Genomic DNA, 18,640 nt, shown 5'->3' on the forward strand with positions numbered 1-18,640 from the left:
AGAGCTATGCCAATGAGGATAATACTTCTTCCTGTTATTTCTCTTTCCTAAAAAAAAATTTAAAAATCATGGGATATATTAGAATTTCCATGAAAGCCAATTCTGAGAATTTAAAACATTTATAAGTTTTATGGGAGTTTAGGAAGAACAATTAGAAGAAAAATGGCACTGACAGAACCACTTAAAAGGGACATTGAAAAGATATGAGAAAATTCCCCAAATAGGAATAGTTTTTTTTTTCTTTATTAACAGCTGTGATATTCCTCAGTAAATTTCATAATCATCCAGTATTTTACTACATTCTCAGTCATCCTTTTCTTTTGCCACTGTTCAGTTTATTGCCATGGGATTTCAAGCAACACATGGTGGTGTGGGTGCACTTCAAAGAACCAAAGTCTAATTTTTGTGGAAACATCTCCTGGGATTAGGAAATGAGAGGGAGAACCAACATGGCTGGCATATTTTCTAAATGGAAGAGGCAAACCAAAACCCTGCTCAGACAATGGAGCTTCCTAGTTCCAACTCTATCTCTGTCAAAACAGAGTTTTGCAAAGCTGAGTCCTTACTTTGAGCTAAGCAGTGATTTTTCACCTTATTTTCTCTTCTAGGTTGGACTGAAAGTGTTTTCTGGCAGACCAGGCCAGTGGTTTGGAAACAATGACAATGGAAACGTGCATCTTCCATGGTGTGGGTGGCTGGGTGAGGGCATCCAGACCCCCTCAGAGGCAGAGCAGAGGGGTCCCAGCTCCCTCCGTGTCCCCTGCAGGAATGGGTGATCTCTCCTGGGAATCTCACAGGTAATGGGGCAGCCCAGCCAGCAGCAGACATTTGCTGAGGGGGGAGGCTGGGGAGCTGCTCAGCACTTCTCACACCAAGGGTGAACAATAGATCTTGTATGACTCTGCTGCAAGTTGAAATCCAGTGGAGGGAAGTTTGGTGTTTTCTTGTTCCAGGCATTTGTCCACTCTATCACGGGGCTCTTGTGGATTGTGCTGGTGAACCAGGTTTCAGTCATGGAAGGTGTAACTTCTCTGCCATATCCTACTTGTGTTCAGGGTGGTTGAGATGCAAACTCACACCTATTTCTCATTTCCCATGCAGAAATCACAGGCTCAGAGATGGCCCTAGACCTTGCCAGCAGTGAATGTCACAGTCAAACATGGAGTGTGCATGTCTCCTTAAGCTGAAAGAGTTGGATGCATTTGCTTTAGCTACACAGCAGAGAGCAGGAGTTGCTATTTAAGTATCTAAACACTGGAATTAAAAACCCTGGTGTGTTTTGGCTGGGCAGAAACAGGATTGGGCTCCTATGAAACAGTCCCTTTGAAACAGGGTTTTGTCCTTGGCACTTAGTTTGGCTCTGTGTCTCTAGAGAAATAATTGTCCCTGCTCTGGCAACCTAACAGTTAAATTCAGAGTTGCAAACAAGTAGGCATTTATATTTTTATTTCTATTAATATCCTCCTGGTTATGGCACTCTACATGGTGAGACAGTTTTTCCACCATAGAAAATTTCCTTGGCTAGGTTTAGGCAAGCATAAACATTTACTTCTCTGGGATCCATTACTTACCAGCATTTTTCAACTAATAAGCATCCAGCAGGATGAGTAAAGGTCATATTAAATGCTTCACTTTATGGGTTTTGGGGAGGGAAATATATGTATGTGCAGGGTAGAAGAAATTGGTCTCGTGCTGCAGGGTTTGATTAATTTGAAGAGGATAACTCAGAATATTTCAGCCTCACTCTGATTCTCAGCACCCTTTCCTGCTGGTGGCTTGTTTGTCTGCTAAATTCTGAGCGTCATACTTCAGAGCAAAAGCCCAAAAGAGTGAATCCAATTATGGAGAAAGATGGTTTGCTTTGATCTTAACTACTTTATTACAAAATCTGTTTTTCTGTTCCATTTCATGTAGCTCTGCTAGACAAGAACTTGCATTCTCCCCTAGTGCAAGCAGGTGAAAATATCCTTTCAGCTGAAGGAAAGAGTGACTCCTGTGTTCCTGCTGAATGGAGCCCAAGACAGTCACTCTAGGGATGGGCTACTTGGCATGGAAAACTGAGATCCAAGTCCTTCAGCTAACATTGCAGGCAAATCCTTTCTGAGCTAAGTGCCTCGAGTACAGTTAATTCCTTTCTGCTTGGTTTCTTTCAGTCCCATTTCATGCTCCTCTTCTCCTGGATATAATTCGCCCAAGAAAGGAAACGCCTGGGGAAAAGCAATTCCTCTGGCAGTGTTTCTAGATCCAAAAATCCTGGGGATGGGCTTTCCTGGGGGTGTTCCAATCTGGCAGCTCAGGCTGACATTCCCACCCTCTCTGGTGGGTTCGTGGTGCTGCCTCCTCAGTGCCTCCAAGGAGCATCAAATCTCATCCCCCTGTGGTGTCCAAGGGCTTCCTTCAGCAGGGAGCACTCAGAAATGCCTTAGTTTGGTTTGGGGACCACCTTCAAATCATGAAAATCACTAAGCAAGAGCTACCAGGTCTTCTAGTCCTCCCTGGTTGGTTCTGCAGTCTGCAGGGTTGTTGTTGTCCAAACAGGACCAACCCTTCTGCTCTTTAATGGCAGCTGAAACTCTCATGTTGTAATGTAAATAAAGCAAGGTTTATTTAAAGGAGGAACACTAACTAGAGAGAAGCTCACAGGGAAATCACCAGAGCTGTCAGTACCACATCTTCTGGCAGTCTCTGAGTCACTCAGACTTCATCACTGGGGCACCAAGGGCCTTGGTGTCCCACCAACCTCAATCTCAGCTGTTGCAAAGGCCAATAAAGGAAGAAAAATATAGAGAGAGGCTTCATAGTTCTCCCCATGTCGGTGTGTGAGATTTCCAGTGGCACAGAACTGGAGACTCCTTGACACCTGCAGTACTTGTTACAATGTAAATGAGATTCCTAAACCTTTTCTGATTTATATATAAATTGTAAGAGAAGTGCCTTGGTTCCCCCTGGGCAGTCGAAGCTGTGCATTTACTGTTTGCCTGCAGATTTCACAGCAGCACATCAGGGGAGGCTGTGAAACTTCTCTTTTTTGGTATTAGTCTTTATTAAAATAAGCAGAGTTTTTGGCAGTACGTGCTGTTTTCTTTAATAAGCTTAAAAAGGTGTTAGACAGTCATAAGAGACTGCCACACAGCCAAATTAGTGTCAGTTTCGAATTTAAAAAAAAAATTGATGCCTTGCAATTGTAAAATACTCTAGGAAATGCTGTTGATTTTACACCTGTTCACTCAGTCACTCCTTCACTGCTGTTGGCTGAAGTAGAAATTATTTCATTCTTGTTCATTCTGTCCTTGCAGTGAATGTTTGCACTTGTGCTGACCCTTCATCTCTGGGTTTCACATCTTCAGCTGGCTCTGTGAGCCCAGTGCCTCTGTGGCTGCCTTTGGTACTGATGCTCTTAAATGTAAAGCAGGCAAGAGATGCAGGAGGTAGTGAGGTGAGCAGTGGTTTTCCAGCCACAGGAAACTGTACAGCCCCAGGATGTCTGTGGTGCTTGAGGATTATCACACTGCAAGAAGGAAAAGCCTGGAGATGTTTTTCAGTTCATGCTGTCTGTACTTGGATAAAGAGGTTTAGTTTGGATCTCTGATGAACATCAGTTGAAAATCCAAGTAGTTTTCCTGATGCCAGTTACATCCCAGCATGTCTTAGAGAAAGAGAGCTACATTTTTTCCTTTCTGCAAGAATTTTAAAGCCTTCACTTGGAAATTTCACCGAGAAAATGTTTTTCCCTAAGTTATTAACATTTTTTGAACAGTCAGTCAACCTGAAAGGGAGAGGGTATGTTTTGATCTTCTACTCTTTAAGGTTTTTTGCCCCAACATGACAGCTGACAGCATGACAGGACAAAAGCAAGAGTAATGAAACAAGAAAGCAAGAAATCTTTTCTCAGAAATCAAGATTGTCATTTCCAATACTTGGCATGTTGCTTATCTTCATACTCGCTCTCCAGCTGAATAGCAGATCCCCCTGAATTGTAAAGAACTTATCTCCTCAGTTTCACAATCTACTTGGGAAAATTGCCATGTAAGCATGGGGGAACCTGACACATCTCTTCAGCATGAAGTGTCAAGCAGCTAAAAGGACAACTGTGTCCATTAAACCACCCAAGCAATTAGAAGCCTCACATTTTGTAATGTTTTAACCAGCTCTTTTTCTCCTACCACATTAATCTGTCACCATTTCTCTTATTTTAAAGTCTCTTTGTGACCCATTTTCTGTTAAAGATTTTGATAGAAGTAACCAAAAATTGTGAAGGTGGTTCTAAGGAAGATGGATTTTTCATTCTAGAAAGTGGATGAATTTTTCATTCCTGTTGACATAGGGATGTTTCACATGGACAAAACAGTCTCTTCACATAGGATCTGGATTTCTTGATCAGGGCTGTAGCCTCCTTTAGTAGGAAACATGTTCAGAGATCTGTCAGGTATACTGTTGTATTTCTATGGGACTGAAAATCACACTCTTGCTGTTTTGCACTTCTGGAGAGCAATCACTCAGTGGCCACTGTCACTGCAGGAGACCAAATGACACTCTAAAGTCATTTACAAGTAAATTTACAACATTTCCATAATGCATATGTGGCATTTTCCTTGTTCTAATTATGACCATTTAATTCTCCAAACATCTGTGATCATCATCCTTAATGTCAGACCTGTGTCTTGGTCCTGTGACTGGAGGAAAGTGCTACCAATAAATCTCTGACCTCCTTCCCTCATCACCTTATTGAAGCATTCTGTTAACTATTCCAGCCCTTCTTTGGGTTCATTCATAACAGCAAGCAGCTTAAGCCATGTGTAGCTCTCTCACTCCTTTCTTTTTTTTTTCTTAATCTTTACACAAATAGCTTAAAGAACATAGGAATCTTTTGTTCTTGGTAACCTGTGATCTAGGAATCTTTGGGGCTCATTGAATGCATCTCCTTCCTTCCTTGACTTTTCATTGGTGCATTTAATTTTGTATTAAGTGCAATATAAGTGTTCATTCCAACTGGCTTTCATTAGAAAATGCTGTTTGGATTGAGAACAATTAATACACTGATGGGATTTCAGGTCTGAATGTACCTGATGGATCCCCTGCTCCAACCTCAGCACTATCCCATCCTGATGGGGCCAAGTGAGATTGAAATGAGGGTTATTGTGTTGTGTGTTATTGGCTTTCCAGCCATGGTTTGAATGTGAATACAAAATAGGTTTTTCTTCTTGGTTTCATAGATAAAAAAGGCTTTTTTTGTCAGACTGTAAAATAATTCAGTCTTTCTTGATCCATCAAGAATGAGCAAATGCATTACTGCCCAGAAATGTTGTTTGGAGTGAATTACTTGATCAATAGTTTCAGGCATCAGGAAAAATTATGTTAATGTCATTCTGGGATCCACTTTAATCTTCCAGTATCTACAGATACCACTCAGAATAGCTTCTCATCATTGAAGTGTAATGGTGTGAAAGGAGGAGTGGACTGAATATCTGAGAAACTTTCACAACCACTTCTGGACTGCTCCTTTGTCATGAGACCCAAATGTTTAATTTAAGCCTTCAGCACGAGGCTGCTGGATCCAGGGATGAGAGGAAGGGTAGGCAAATGAGGTCCATCTATTGGAGATCCTTAGGAGCTCAAAATCCACACAGGAGCAGGCCAGCTCCTTCTGAACATGAAACTGGAACTAGGGCTGAACTCACGTGAATCCCTAACTAAAATAACCCCACATACAAAGCAATGAGAGATAGCTGGTTTTGCAGAGCTTTCAGTTTCTGTAGACAAGAGGAGGATAAGCAGATCTGGAGATGTGAGTGCCCTGCATTAGCAGGCAGATATCCTGATAGATGGAGTCTTAACCTCTCTGCTAGTCTTGGCTGCACTTGTATCCTTGTGAAATTAAAATCTGATAAGAAACTACTGCTTCCATTTAGATCTACCTCAAAGACACAAATTGAGTTTAAAAATAATTTTGATGGATGGATGCTCATGCAGAAGCTTAGACATTTGTGAGCTACCATGGATTTCTATGTTGGATGTTTTAAGTTCTTGATGCAAAGAGTGTTATTCCACACTGTAGGAGAGTGAAGGCAGCAGGATTATAGATGTCCTCATCTGTCCTTTGTGCATCTGAAACCCTTCAGGGAACATGACAAGCTGCCTGAAAAAGCCCTGCATGCAGAGACAGATTTGTATGACTAGCTGTGCATCCTCCTTTTGGAATTTCACATGGGGGAAAGCAGGGCAGTGTCATACATTCAGCCTTAAAACCAATGTTTGCCACACAGATTTGCCTTTGAGTGATGGTAGGGCAGAAAAAGCACACAGCTGGAGTGTGGCTTTGTAATTGTTCTGTAGAGTTGAGGTACAGGTCAGAGGCATCTCTTGGTCCCTGCAAGAAGAGCTTTGCTGAAGCCTTGGACTTTGGTATTTAGTCAATAAGGTCATACAGTCAGGACATCAAGTTTTAGCCCCCAGAATTTCAGCCTAGTCTGCTACTTGAGAGCAAAGATGTGGATTCTATTAGATAACTGGGCCTAGTCCAAAGTCCATTGAAATAACTTCAGTTTTCTCTATTTTCAATGGAATAAGCCTGTTTTAAAGTGCAGTTATTTGAATTCATAAAAAAAGAGTTACTTTGTGATGCTTCCTTGATTACCCTTCTCCCTAAAGATTTTGAATAGTGAACATTTTTATGGCACTGGACATCTCATATCTCACTTCATGGTGTCCCTGTGGATGGCTGCAGATGCTATTTCTGGTTTACCTTTTTATTTGAACTGGAAACATTTCAGTGACTTTCCAAATGTTCTGAACTCTTCATTGGCAGAAACCATTTACAGGCAGCGATGATCAAATGCACATGTTAGGCTGTGCCTGGCTGGTTTAATGGACATGTTTGTCATTTTCCTTTCACTCTCAGCTTTACATCCAGGATGCCCCAGGATCCTGACCTTGCCCCCTGCCAGGGCAGCATTCCCTTCCCATCCGTGTGGCTGCGAGGTGTGAGCAGGGTGTGCCAGCAGTGCCAGCCTCTTGTCCTGCTCCAGCAGGACTAAATCCTACACTGGAATGGCAGAGCACCTGAAAATATCATCCTGGACCCCAGAAACTTCAACAGGTACTGCCCTATCTTGATAGAAAACGTTCTGTTTTGCAAAGCTTTATAATTTTCTCAAAATATTCATAAGTGACCTTTTGACGGTCTCAGCAATTTCTGAGAGTGTGGAAGCAAGGTTTTAAAGCCTGACACTAACTGAGCACAGAGATGCTTCTGCTTTCACTCTAGCCCAGCTTTTTTGATGTGCAGAGAGGTTTCTCTTTCCAGAAAGTTTTGAAATAGAATCCAAGTAAGTCCTGGCCTGCTGTCCCTGAAATCCCTCCAGAAGAGCTCTGGCTCTGGTTCATTTATTTGTACTAGTCACTGCTCACATAATTTATCTCCCATATATATAAAGTGCAGAAATGCATCAGAATGTGCACAAAACTTTGCATCTTCTGTAATCCAAACAGCACTGGAATTACTGTGTTTTTCTAACTAAAGGTTTAAAATGTTAGGTCTCAGCACAGCAAGATTGCAGGCTGTGCTGTATTTACTTCCCATGTTTTCTTAGCATTGTATAAAGACAGGGAATATCCATTTTAGATGCTGCTTTTCCCCTTGCAATCTTCTTCATTTTGCTTGATTTCATTTATGGTTTTCAGTGCTGTTCTTACTTTAGTGAAATTACTTGTGCTTTGCACTGGTTCCACTGTTAGGAGAGAGATCAGCAGGGGTGGGCATTGCCATGGTGCACAGAGGAGATGCTGCAAGGGATGAGCACCACAAAAAGCCTGGCCATCACCTTGGCTTCTGCAGCTTGTCTGAGACCTCAGTTATTGTTAAAAACACACTGTGGTAAAAAACCCAGAGGTTTGCAAGTGAAACCTGACCTGATTACACACAACAGAGGCTCGGGTTGCCAAAGCAGGTTTGAGATAGTTGGCATGAAAGAAGGCAGAGGCACTGGGGGCATGAAGCAGCACGTTCTGCTGGTAACCCTGGAGGGCTCCCAAGTGCCTCCAGTATGATCCAAACCCTGCACCCATCCACTGCTCCTCTGGCAGAGGGTCTCTGCTGGGGCTTTGGGTGGGAGAGTTTTGGCCAAAGCTTGAGCTCTATTTAGTTCCCCTGACCTTTGGAGCTGAAAAAAAAATCTAAAGATCTTTTCCTTTGATGCCATTATGAAGACCCATGGGAATGCACCTGAGAAGGGCAGTGTTTCCTCTTGATACATGCCCATTCCAGAGTGACACACACCTGGGCCTCTTGATTTAAACATGTAGTAGCTGTAGGGCCATGAGTGATCCTGCATGATCAGTGTCTGGACACTCCTGTCACAGGGGAATTATCAGAATTAAATCACTTTTTTTCTGTATTATTACATCTTTGTGCACTTTAAGGAAGAGGAAAACTTACTAGTTGCTCATGGACAACCTGAGCTCTGCAATTATTATCTGTCTTAAATGGTGAGCTCTCTCCTTGCTATTGCAGAGCTAAATCCTCTGCCAAGTCACTGATGGCCATCTCACACTTGCCAAAGCTTTGGCCCACAATCTTCAGGCATGAATTTAAATTTGAAGGCAGCACCAGGGCTTTGGTAAAGTTAAGCTTTAGCTCTTGTTCAAGCACCCATTTAACTACATTTTACTATTGAAAACCACAATGTGGTTGTGGTTCCTTTTGTCTTGTACAAAACCAGTTATTTGAACTGGGCAAAGGTTAGTAGAGTTTTCTGATCCAGAAATTGTTGGCAAGGCAGCTGTTTTGAAGAGTCATAAGCAAGAAATAAACTGTAACAAAGAAAAACCACAATTTGACTTCATTTCATTTAGAGCATCTTGCTAAGAAATAATTGGGAATGAATTGTGTGGCTGCTCTGTCTACACCTCAAGTATGCTGGATGCTCACTAGTGTGAGACTTAAGGCTGATGCAATAGTGAAATCTCCAGACTGCATGGAAAAACATGGAGAAATGAGATTCCCATGGAAGGTGAAGGAATTAAGGAGGAAAAGTGGTTTTTGGAGTTTGAAGGAAAGTAAGTGCCTGCCTAAGCAATTTCATGTATGACCTCTACTAAGCATTGTATTCCAATGATTTCTGGAATGAAAGAAATCTCAGATTGTGGAGCCCAGACTAATCAGAGATAGAAAACCAGACTTTTACCTGTCTCAAGTGGCTTTATGTTTTATCTGTTCTTTTAAAATTCAAAATACTGCATAACCTTCAAAAAATGTTCTCTTAATATAGCAGCATCCATGCCAAACATGAGAAGTAAATGAAATCACATTTGGATGAACTTTAACAGCAATCTTCTAGGGTTAATAATGTCAGAAATAACCTGAGTGAACAGCTGAAGTGTTTTCAGTCCTGTCACTGTAAGCTGATGGATGGCTGTGTCCAGGATGCTGCCTTTGCAGGCTGCCCTCACACTTCCAGAGTGATCTGCACTAGGCTGGCTAAAGGAAGGTCAGAGGGGAAATAAAGAATTTATTTAATTAATTATTTATTTAATTTATTTCAGATGTGTACCAGGATTTGGATAGCATTAGTGTTGGATACTTGCATGATTAACACTTTCCCTGCATCTGAGGCATGGCAGAAAGACCCAGCAGATCTTGTGCCAGTGCAGACATCTGTGAGAAGGCTGGAACACCCAGATTCCTGGGGTGGGCAGGAGCTGCTGGGGATGAATTCCCATGACTCAGCTGAAATTGGCAGCGCTGAGAGCTGGGAATCTTGTCCAGTGAGCTCAGAGGCACTGCTGGGGTGGCTTTGCTCAGGAGGAGGACACCAGCTACAGCACAGCCAGCAGATCTTTGTCTTTAGCCTTCCTTCCTTCCTTCCTTCCTTCCTTCCTTCCTTCCTTCCTTCCTTCCTTCCTTCCTTCCTTCCTTCCTTCCTTCCTTCCTTCCTTCCTTCCTTCCTTCCTTCCTTCCTTCCTTCCTTCCTTCCTTCCTTCCTTCCTTCCTTCCTTCCTTCCTTCCTTCCTTCCTTCCTTCCTTCCTTCCTTCCTTCCTTCCTTCCTTCCTTCCTTCCTTCCTTCCTTCCTTCCTAATTCCTTCCAAAATTCCTTCCAAAATTCCTTCCTTCCAAAATTCCTTCCAAAATTCCTTCCTTCCAAAATTCCTTTCCTTCCTTCCTTCCAAAATTCCTTCCTTCCAAAATTCCTTCCTTCCTTCCAAAATTCCTTCCTTCCAAAATTCCTTTCCTTCCTTCCTTCCAAAATTCCTTCCTTCCAAAATTCCTTCCTTCCAAAATTCCTTCCAAAATTCCTTCCTTCCTTCCTTCCTTCCAAAATTCCTTCCCTCCCTCCCTCCCTCCTGCAGTACTTGTGCCTTCCTCCCACTGATGCAAACCAACTTTAGAGTGATTCAAACCAACTTCAGAGTAATCCTGCACTTTCCTTGCCTCCATCAAACAAGAATTCCAGTGTCTCCAGGTGCTGCAAAGAGGCTGCTCCATGCCTGCCAGCGTTATTCCCAGGGAGAGAGGGACTGGTTTGTGTCTCTCAGGGAATCTGTGTCTCTCACTGACTGATGGGCAAACACAAAGCTGTGGTGGAGACCTGCAGGTTGTGTTTCCAGGCTGCTGGGGAACATTGCAGGCTCAGCAGAAATGCCTGATGAAGCTACAGATAAGAGCTGTCTGTCTCATGCCTGGGAGTTTCCGTGTGAGGATGAGCAGGAGGATGGGCATTGATGTTTCTGGAAAAGGGATGTGCAGGGCAAGGAACTCTGAGTGTTTTGGCAAGTGAGCAGGAGGGCACAGGCTGGAATTTTAATGCCTAGCAATTAAGTGTGCTCCAGAATCAGTCCAGATCTGCTGAGGGTTTCTTTCAGGGCAGAAAAAGTGTCTGCAAAACCTTTATGCACCCTCAGATCTCCAAGGGTTTTGTCTTTTTGTTGGAGTGGTTTCCATGACTTCACCCTCTCCAAGTTTGTATTTTTCCTTTCCTTTTGTTTGGGTGGTTGATTTGGTTTGCTTTCTATTTTTTTTTTTTTTTAATTTTGGGGTGCAGTGTTGGCTGTGAGGTTTCTGAGGTAGGTTTTATTGGTGGGAGGGGGGTGTTGGTATTTTTTTCTGCTTCACAGAAGATTGAGAATTATCTGAATTATCTGTAAGACTTACTAAGGGCTTTCCTCAAAATTATTATCCTGAAGCACAAAGGTCCATAGAGAACATCAGGCTTGTTACAAGATGGAAGAGAGGCTGGTAAGCCTGGAGGAGAGGATGGAAAACAATAATTGGTTGTGAGTAAGTGCCTTCTTTTGGGTGCTGGAGAGCAGTACAAAGACTGGCATTTCATACAGTAATCAAAGTCAGAAATTTAATCCTTCAATTTAATGACCCAGGCATTGTGCCTGTGCAAATTTTCTAAGCAAAGGCAAATACTATTATCAAAGGCACAGGGCTGTTTCAGTAAGTCAGCCAGGCTTCCTTGTGCTATCAGCACATCTAAAGATAAGAATTATATCTCCTCAAAGCACATATCTGAAGTATAGTGTAATAAGTCATGTTGTTGGGGCAGCCTCAAAGCAGTGGCAGTTAGATGAAGCATTCCTTGCTTTTAATGAGAACAGGGAAATACCTTCACACGTGGGCTGCTGAGGCTCAGAGGGAAGGGTGCTCCTTGTTAGGGCTCTCTGCTGTGGTTCAGCAGGGAGAATTCAGGGAAATGTGCCTGCAGGTGTACAGTGAGGTGCACAGTGCTCTTTGGTGCCTTGATGAAGCAGTTGGATCCTTAGGAGAGACTCATTAAAAAAATCAGGGAGGGGAGGGCCAAATTTTGTGTCAACAGCAAACAAAAGGGCAGATGCCCATGTGAGTGCCCAGGCATGTGTTCAGCCTTTCTCCTGCTGCAGTATTTGTGCAGGGATGGGCACAGGTTCACTGCTCAACTCCTCTATTTCATGGGCTAAAAACCTGTGCAGGGGCTTGTTAACAAGCTCACCAGTGAACAATCTTAATTGTCTGAAAATTTAAGAGCCCAGGATGAGCTTGTGTCTAAGCTTTTCTTTAAAAATCCTGGACCTTTTAGACCTTGGGTGACACAAAGCCTCCAGGAGGCTGCAACCCATCCAGAATGGAGATTTCAGTGCAGGGAAACTTCCACAGCCCAAATCTGCACTCAGGCTCTGGGGGACTCCTTACATTTGTATTTGCCAAGGTTGTGTTGGTAGATCTTTTCCTATAGCTGATTATTCAGTGCCAGTCTGATTCATACCTTCAGCTACTTGTCATTTTTGTGATTAAATTCCTTAGCGGTGATAAGGTCTGGAGAAAAACAAAGATAACAAGACAAGGCTAGAATGTGCTTGTTGCAGTCTTGCCCAGTTTAGAGATATTTCCTAAATTGTTTCTTGCTCAGATTAGCTTTTCCTCTTGCTTCCCAGATTGATAAATGCTCAGGAAGGCATAATTAGTGTTTCAAAGTGGAGCTCACAGTTTAAAGCTGTGAATGCTTTATTGTTCTTGTACATGCACGAGTTCTGACCCCTCCATCCCCTAGATCTGGATGCAATACAAGGAACACCACCACTACTTCCAATAATAATAAAGTAAAGTGCTACTTGGGTTTCATAACCTGCCCCTCCTGATAACATCTGTGATTCAGAGTTAATCATCCACACAACACAGAAGTCAGCAGATCTATTTGAATTCCCTCCTGTCTATTTAAATCCCTTAAACTACCCACAGATCAACCCAAGGATGAAAGCCACAAGATTTATATACATTTGTTTTTATAATTGGAAAGAAGCTAGAGCACTTGCCAGAACACCAGGCTGCAGATTGCACCACTCAGTGCAGTTGGGTGAAGCCTGTGCTGCCATTGCCATGTCCAAGGGATCCTAAAGCCCTGAAGTTTTCCCTCCTCTCCTGCTCCCTTGCTGGTCTCTGTCCTCTGAATTAACAAGGGATTAACAAGGTGATTCTGAGGAGACACATCCTTCCTGAGATGATCACATTACAGTAGGAATTAGAGCAATCTGGGCATCAGACAGCCCCAGGGGCTGTGGCAAACCAGGCTGCTTCTCACTTTGCAGCTTGGCATATGAAACCTGAGGGGTTTTCCCTGCTTTCACCCTTCTCCTGGCCCAGGGAGTGGGGCTTGGGGGTCTTGAGGGAGCATCTCCTGACCCGATGTGCATCCAAGGCACAGCAGCAGGAAAATGCAAAATACACAACAGTCTGTGATAGAGAGCTTGGGAAGACATCAAGGAGATAGGAACTGAACTGGCATGGGATTCCTCCATGAAACGTGTAGGGTGGGAACAGAGATGATAAAATGATGTACTGTGCTTAAATGCAGGAAGTTCTTATTTTTGCTTGAATACATTTGTCTGCAAGCCAAAAGCTGTCTGAGTCAGACCTTGGTTTCATGAGGATCAGCAGATCTGTACCTCAGGGCAGGATCCCTCCTGTAATTTGTTGAGCTTCACAAAACCAAAAATCATTCCTTTTTTTGCCTAAGGAGATGTGGATAAAAAAAAATTAATTTGTATTAAGATATGGTCTATGCTTTTGAATTTTTAATGGCATTTCCTAAATAGCAGTATTTGGGAGAGGCATTTAAATCCCAACACACCTGACTCTAGTGAGCTAAACACACACCTGAATTGTTACAATCCCTGCAAAAAGCAGTCCTCCAGAAGAGGCTATCCTCAGTAACAAGGCCCTGGGAAAATTGGCTGGATGTTCACCCAATAGCCATATTTGTCATTTGTGGGGGTTGGGTGCGTTTACTGGGCTTGAGCTGAAGGCAGAAAACTTTAAAAAAAGCCAAAATCTAAGAAAAGAGGAGTGAGTGCCAGCTGCAGGGAGCTGGTGGGGAATGGGGGTGCAAGGAAAGCAGCTGGAGCAGGGAGAAAGGGGCAGAGCCATGGGCAGGTCCCTTGCAGCCCTTCCTCTGCTCCTCCCAGCACCAGGGAGATGTGTGGGCAGCTCTCACTCCTCCTTCCTCACCAGAGCTGCTGGCTGAAGATGAGGTGACTGTCCTGAAAGCAGGTTTTGTGCCAGAGGAGATGCAGCCAAGTGCTGGGCAAGTTGTTGGGAGAATTTCTGTGAGAGAAAAACCAGCTGTATCCTGAGTGAGAGCAAGGAGCACTGACCTCCTGTGATTTATTCTTGGGATGGGTTTGGAGGCTAAATAGGGGCTGTGTGCTTTTTATGGTCCTTTGAAGTTTAAACTTCAGTCTGTAAGAGACTTAGCAAAGCAGCATGTGGGGATTTCTCTTTGGTTCCCATATTATGAACAGGAAAGTTTGAAATTCCCAGTTCTCTCGCTCCCTTTGAAAGTTCAGCTCACGTAGATGTTGACCAAAATGTCAGAGGGGTTGTTTTTAAATAGGAGTAATAACAGTTGGGGGAGACTGACTCACTGGATGGAACTCTCTTGTTTTTTCAAGCCCAAGGAAAAAAAGATGTAATTTTCAGTTGTACTCTATGGCATTCCCTCGTTAGTTTACCCCAGATTTTCATCAGTGAGGTCAGGATTTGGCCTGTGCCCTTCCATGTTCATCAGCTGTGTGACACACCACGTCAATAAACATGCTAGGGCTGTTTTCTAGAAAAACAATCATCAGCTTAGAGGTCCCCTTTACTAAAATACAGCCAGGAGTGACCTCCAGGATAACCAGAAACCCCAGCACTGGGTGATGCCCATTTGCCCAGGACTCACACTGCACCTGACATGGCCAATATTGTGTGCTGCTCACCATACTGAACAAGTGTTATTCATCCTCTCCCAGGCAGCCAGAGCCCCAGACTTGCCCTTTGTGTATCTTTATTCCAGCCAAATCTCATCTCCCAGTTACGTGACTCGCTTTACATCCCCCCACTCAGGGCGTCTCTCCTCCTTTGCTGCTTGAGCACATTTCTGATCACATTTCTCTGGTGTCTTTGCTTCTGAGAGCTCAGGGTTGGACTGGAGGAGTGTTCTGAGGGCTGTAAATGAGGTATGGATGTGTGTACGTGCAGATCTCTATCTGCCACATGTTACAGAACAGGAAACCTCTCGCCTGCTTTTTTGCCTTTCCCTTGTCCTTTTTATGCTTTTGCTTAACCCAGGAAGGCTGCTCATTGCCAAAACAGAACTGCTTTAAAACTTTGTCTGGTGTTTTTGCTTTACCTGAAAGAGCCAGAACTGCAAATGCCAATATCTTGGTGGAAAAAAAACCCAAAGACTTCTTGGGTTTGTTTCATCCAACCATTTCCAAAAGAAAACAGGCAGGATAAACACAATGGTAAAAATGCACGAAGTGCACTGTGGGGATTGTTGAATGACAGTAACAGAGGGGCAGAAATGCCAGGTTTTATATAGATTGGTGTCAGCAGATCCTCAAAAATTTTGAAAGTAATGTTTGAAACAGTTGGGACCCACTAAACACTGACTTTTTGTGACTTATATTAAGGATTCCTCCTTCAAACTCCAAATTTTTTGGTAAAGACATAAAAAATGTTGGCCTGATTAGTAACATGAATAAAAAAAAAAAAAAGAAAAATGTTCCTTATCTATAAAATGAAATTAACCTGTTCACTTGAAAAGGTTGTGAACACAATTACTTAGTTTTGGGGTGCAAATACCTTAAATAGCTTAAGTTAGTTTTCTATACATGTTAGTATGACTTTTATTTAAACTGGAAAGTTAGACTTTCTACCTAAAAATATTTTAATTTGTTTTTCTTGCAAGAATGAAAGTAGAAGACCAAAAAGTGGCCTGTGTGATAAATAAAATGCTCCAACTGGCATTTTATTTATCAAGTCTGACTTCTATCCCTTGTATTTCAAGTCTGTCTCCTTTTGTGCTGGTTTTTAAGCACAAAAGCATCTAAACTATGTATGTTCCCCCAGCCTTCAGGCAGAGCTCTGAAATTACTTTGAGTTTGTAGTTTGGGGTGTCCCATGAATTCAGTGTTCCCATTTCTTGCAGAGGAAGGTACACATGCATCTGTTTTGCTTTGGCCTCCATGCCCCAGCCAACCCATGCCTGATTGCTGCTCCTCTCCTGAGGCTGCATCTCTCCCCCAGTTTTGGCAGTGGCTGGGGCACAGGATCCCCCCCAGCTGCAGGGCAGAGCCACAGGAACCCTCCCACAGCTGTGCTGACATCTCTGCTTCTCCTGGAGCAGCTGCAGCCCAGCTCAGACACACACCCAGGTATTTTGGAGGGTTTGCTGTGGGTTTTGTGCAAGCTGAAGAAACAGAACTGAAGTGCAGAACTAAATAGGAAACTGTTAAATGCCACTAATTTAAAGAGAAAATAACCCCCTTAATCTTTCCAATGTTTGCATAGAGGATAAGTTCTAAAACCTTCGCTTCTCACAGCTCTTCCCAAGCCTTTTGTGGTGGGACAGTATTTATTTCCATCTCTTCCTCCACAAACTCCAAAGTAGGTGCTTTTCATTTGATCTTTTCAATGCTGGTGTGATTGATTTCATTGCTTCATTCAACCTGCTCATGTGCACCCTGGACTGTAGCACTCCTATTCCCAAATGACCTGGCAGCTCAGGATGCTCACAGCTGTGGTTTTTTTCATTTTTTAAAAATCTTTCACCCTCTAGTTTCCTTTTCTAATGCCCTTCTCATTCCTCAGGGGGTGGCAGCCCCTGTAGCACAGCACCAAAGCTGGTTCCCAGCATCTGGGGGAGTGACAAGCTCTTTTTGTGACGGTGGCTCCAGGGGATGAAATGTGCTAATGCAATGCAAATCACCCTTATGAAACAGCCAAATGTCCTGGGAATCCATCCTAGAAATATTCAATGAATATGGCTCTGGTGCATTTCTTTCATTTCCTCTAGTCAGAGGCCAGATCATCTGAAAATATATCTGTTTTTGAGCTGTGCTGTGTTATGACACAGCTGGAGCTGGTTAAAATCTAGAGGGCAGTATCTGGCTTAAGCTGATGGGTCTTTGTGTAGCTTTGATTTATTATTTTAGAACAGCCTGTCCCCTCTCCCATCCTGTAGATAGCTTTGTTTTGTTTTGATGAAAAAAACAGAAAAAGGCCAAAATAGCTTTCCTTTATTGCTGTCCATGTGTAAATCAGAGTAAAGGTCCAGGCATGCAGACCCCTGATTTCACCACAATGAACTGGTTTCCCCTCATTTATTGCTCTGCAGGCAGAAATGGGTGGTGGTCACTTCAGGGAATCCTCTGGAAAAATTCTGAGCTTTGTAGAATGCAGAGAGGCAGATGATGAAGGTGGTGCTTCCTTTCTCTAAGCCAAACTTATATTTTCCATTTTTACCAGGAATGTAGGTAGTTCAAAAAGTACATTTAAATCCTGGAAGGTTTTGGTGACACAAGGAAAGCAAGCCATGGTTCAGGCATCTTGGTGTTACATGCTGAGCCACTTAAGAGGGGAGAAAGGAGAAAAAAACCCAAAAAACCAAATTATCTTGGTGTTTAGTTTTTCTTTTCATGTGGCTTTCTGCTTTGCACAGCACAAGTGCCTCTCTCAGACAGGAATGGGTGTTGGGGTCTTTTGTGGGAGCTCCTTTCTATCAATAAAAGAATTGTTCTGTATCTGCAGCTTTGGCTCCTGAGGCTTGTACCAAAGGTTTCTAGTTTGGAGCCTTTTTTTTTTATCTGAAAGAGGGTGGAACTAGGAACCACAGGATGAAGGAAGGACATAGGGGCAATTTTATTGTAAATGTGTAAGCTGAAATTTGGGGAAACAGGAGTTAAAAGATGATTTAACTTTATCCTTAGTTATTCTAAACTGACATTGAAGAAACAGCCAGGGAGAAAATGGAAACCATAATAATAAACTTCACTGTAAAGTGGAGGAAGCAGGTCTCTTTAGACTGTGGCTCTGGTTCAAGTTGGAGATTACTTTTCTAATTCCTGAATCTGTGCCCCAGGAGAAATGTCTGCTGGATGCTGGTTCCCTCTCCTGCAGCAGTGAGACACAGTGGGTATGTGACTGCTTGTACCTCAGCCTTACAGGGCAAGCAAGAGAAAAGCCCTGGTTTTAAGCCATCCTGGCACCTGACTCAAAGTTCTCAGAGGTCAGCCGGGGTCCCTGGATCAGACCTCTGTAATAAGCAGCCGTTGTTTCCAGACAAAGCAAAAAAATCTGATTTTCTTTGGCTTTGAGGATTTGTTGTGTTTTTTTTAGAGCAGAAAGAGAACCTCAGAGGCCATTTCTTTGTTTTCCCCTGAAGTCTGTACTCTTGGCTGCTGACCATCTCTCTGTACTCAAGCCCTTAAGTGCATTTTTTCCCTTTGCCCCTGCCTGCCCTTCTTGCCAGCAGAGGAGACTGGCTGTGTGTCACCCTCTGCCATCCCAGGGAAGCTGTTTCCAGGTGTCCCAGCGAGGGACAGGGACAGTGCCCAGTGCCCAGCACATGGAGCTGCTGAGTGGCTCTTCCACCCAACAGGGGTGAGCCCTGCTGTGCCCTGGCTGGGCAGCAAACCCTCAGGGCTTTTGTGCTTACCCCAGCACCTCCTTTCTCCTTCTCACAGGTGAAATTCAGGTCTGTCTGCCTTGCATGCTCTCCTCCGTGATTTCAAGCCAAAAGGGGTTTCCAGGCTGGGGTACCTGGGTCTGTGTCTGTACCCAAGCTGAGATTGGCAGTGCTGCTCAGCAAAGGGGCTGATTTCTAGGCTGGACTGGGCTCC

At 43.4% G+C, this 18,640-nt stretch overlaps 2 protein-coding genes across 6 annotated transcripts in view; both read left to right on the forward strand.

Annotated features, from left to right (window-relative positions):
• Positions 1–18,640, forward strand: part of LOC129126338 (cell migration-inducing and hyaluronan-binding protein) — a 101,649-nt gene that overhangs the window by 17,494 nt on the left and 65,515 nt on the right. The gene's annotated exons all lie outside the window — the stretch shown is intronic.
• Positions 1–18,640, forward strand: part of LOC143695147 (cell migration-inducing and hyaluronan-binding protein-like) — a 44,004-nt gene that overhangs the window by 17,323 nt on the left and 8,041 nt on the right. For all 4 annotated transcript variants that reach the window (XM_077185381.1, XM_077185379.1, XM_077185378.1 and 1 more), the window contains 2 exons: positions 609–797; positions 6,899–7,096. The gene's annotated coding sequence lies outside the window, so the exon portion shown is untranslated. The remainder of the gene's footprint in view (positions 1–608; positions 798–6,898; positions 7,097–18,640) is intronic.

Source organism: Agelaius phoeniceus, chromosome 13 (assembly GCF_051311805.1).
Source record: "Agelaius phoeniceus isolate bAgePho1 chromosome 13, bAgePho1.hap1, whole genome shotgun sequence".
In the NCBI taxonomy this organism is placed as follows: Eukaryota; Metazoa; Chordata; class Aves; order Passeriformes; family Icteridae; genus Agelaius; species Agelaius phoeniceus.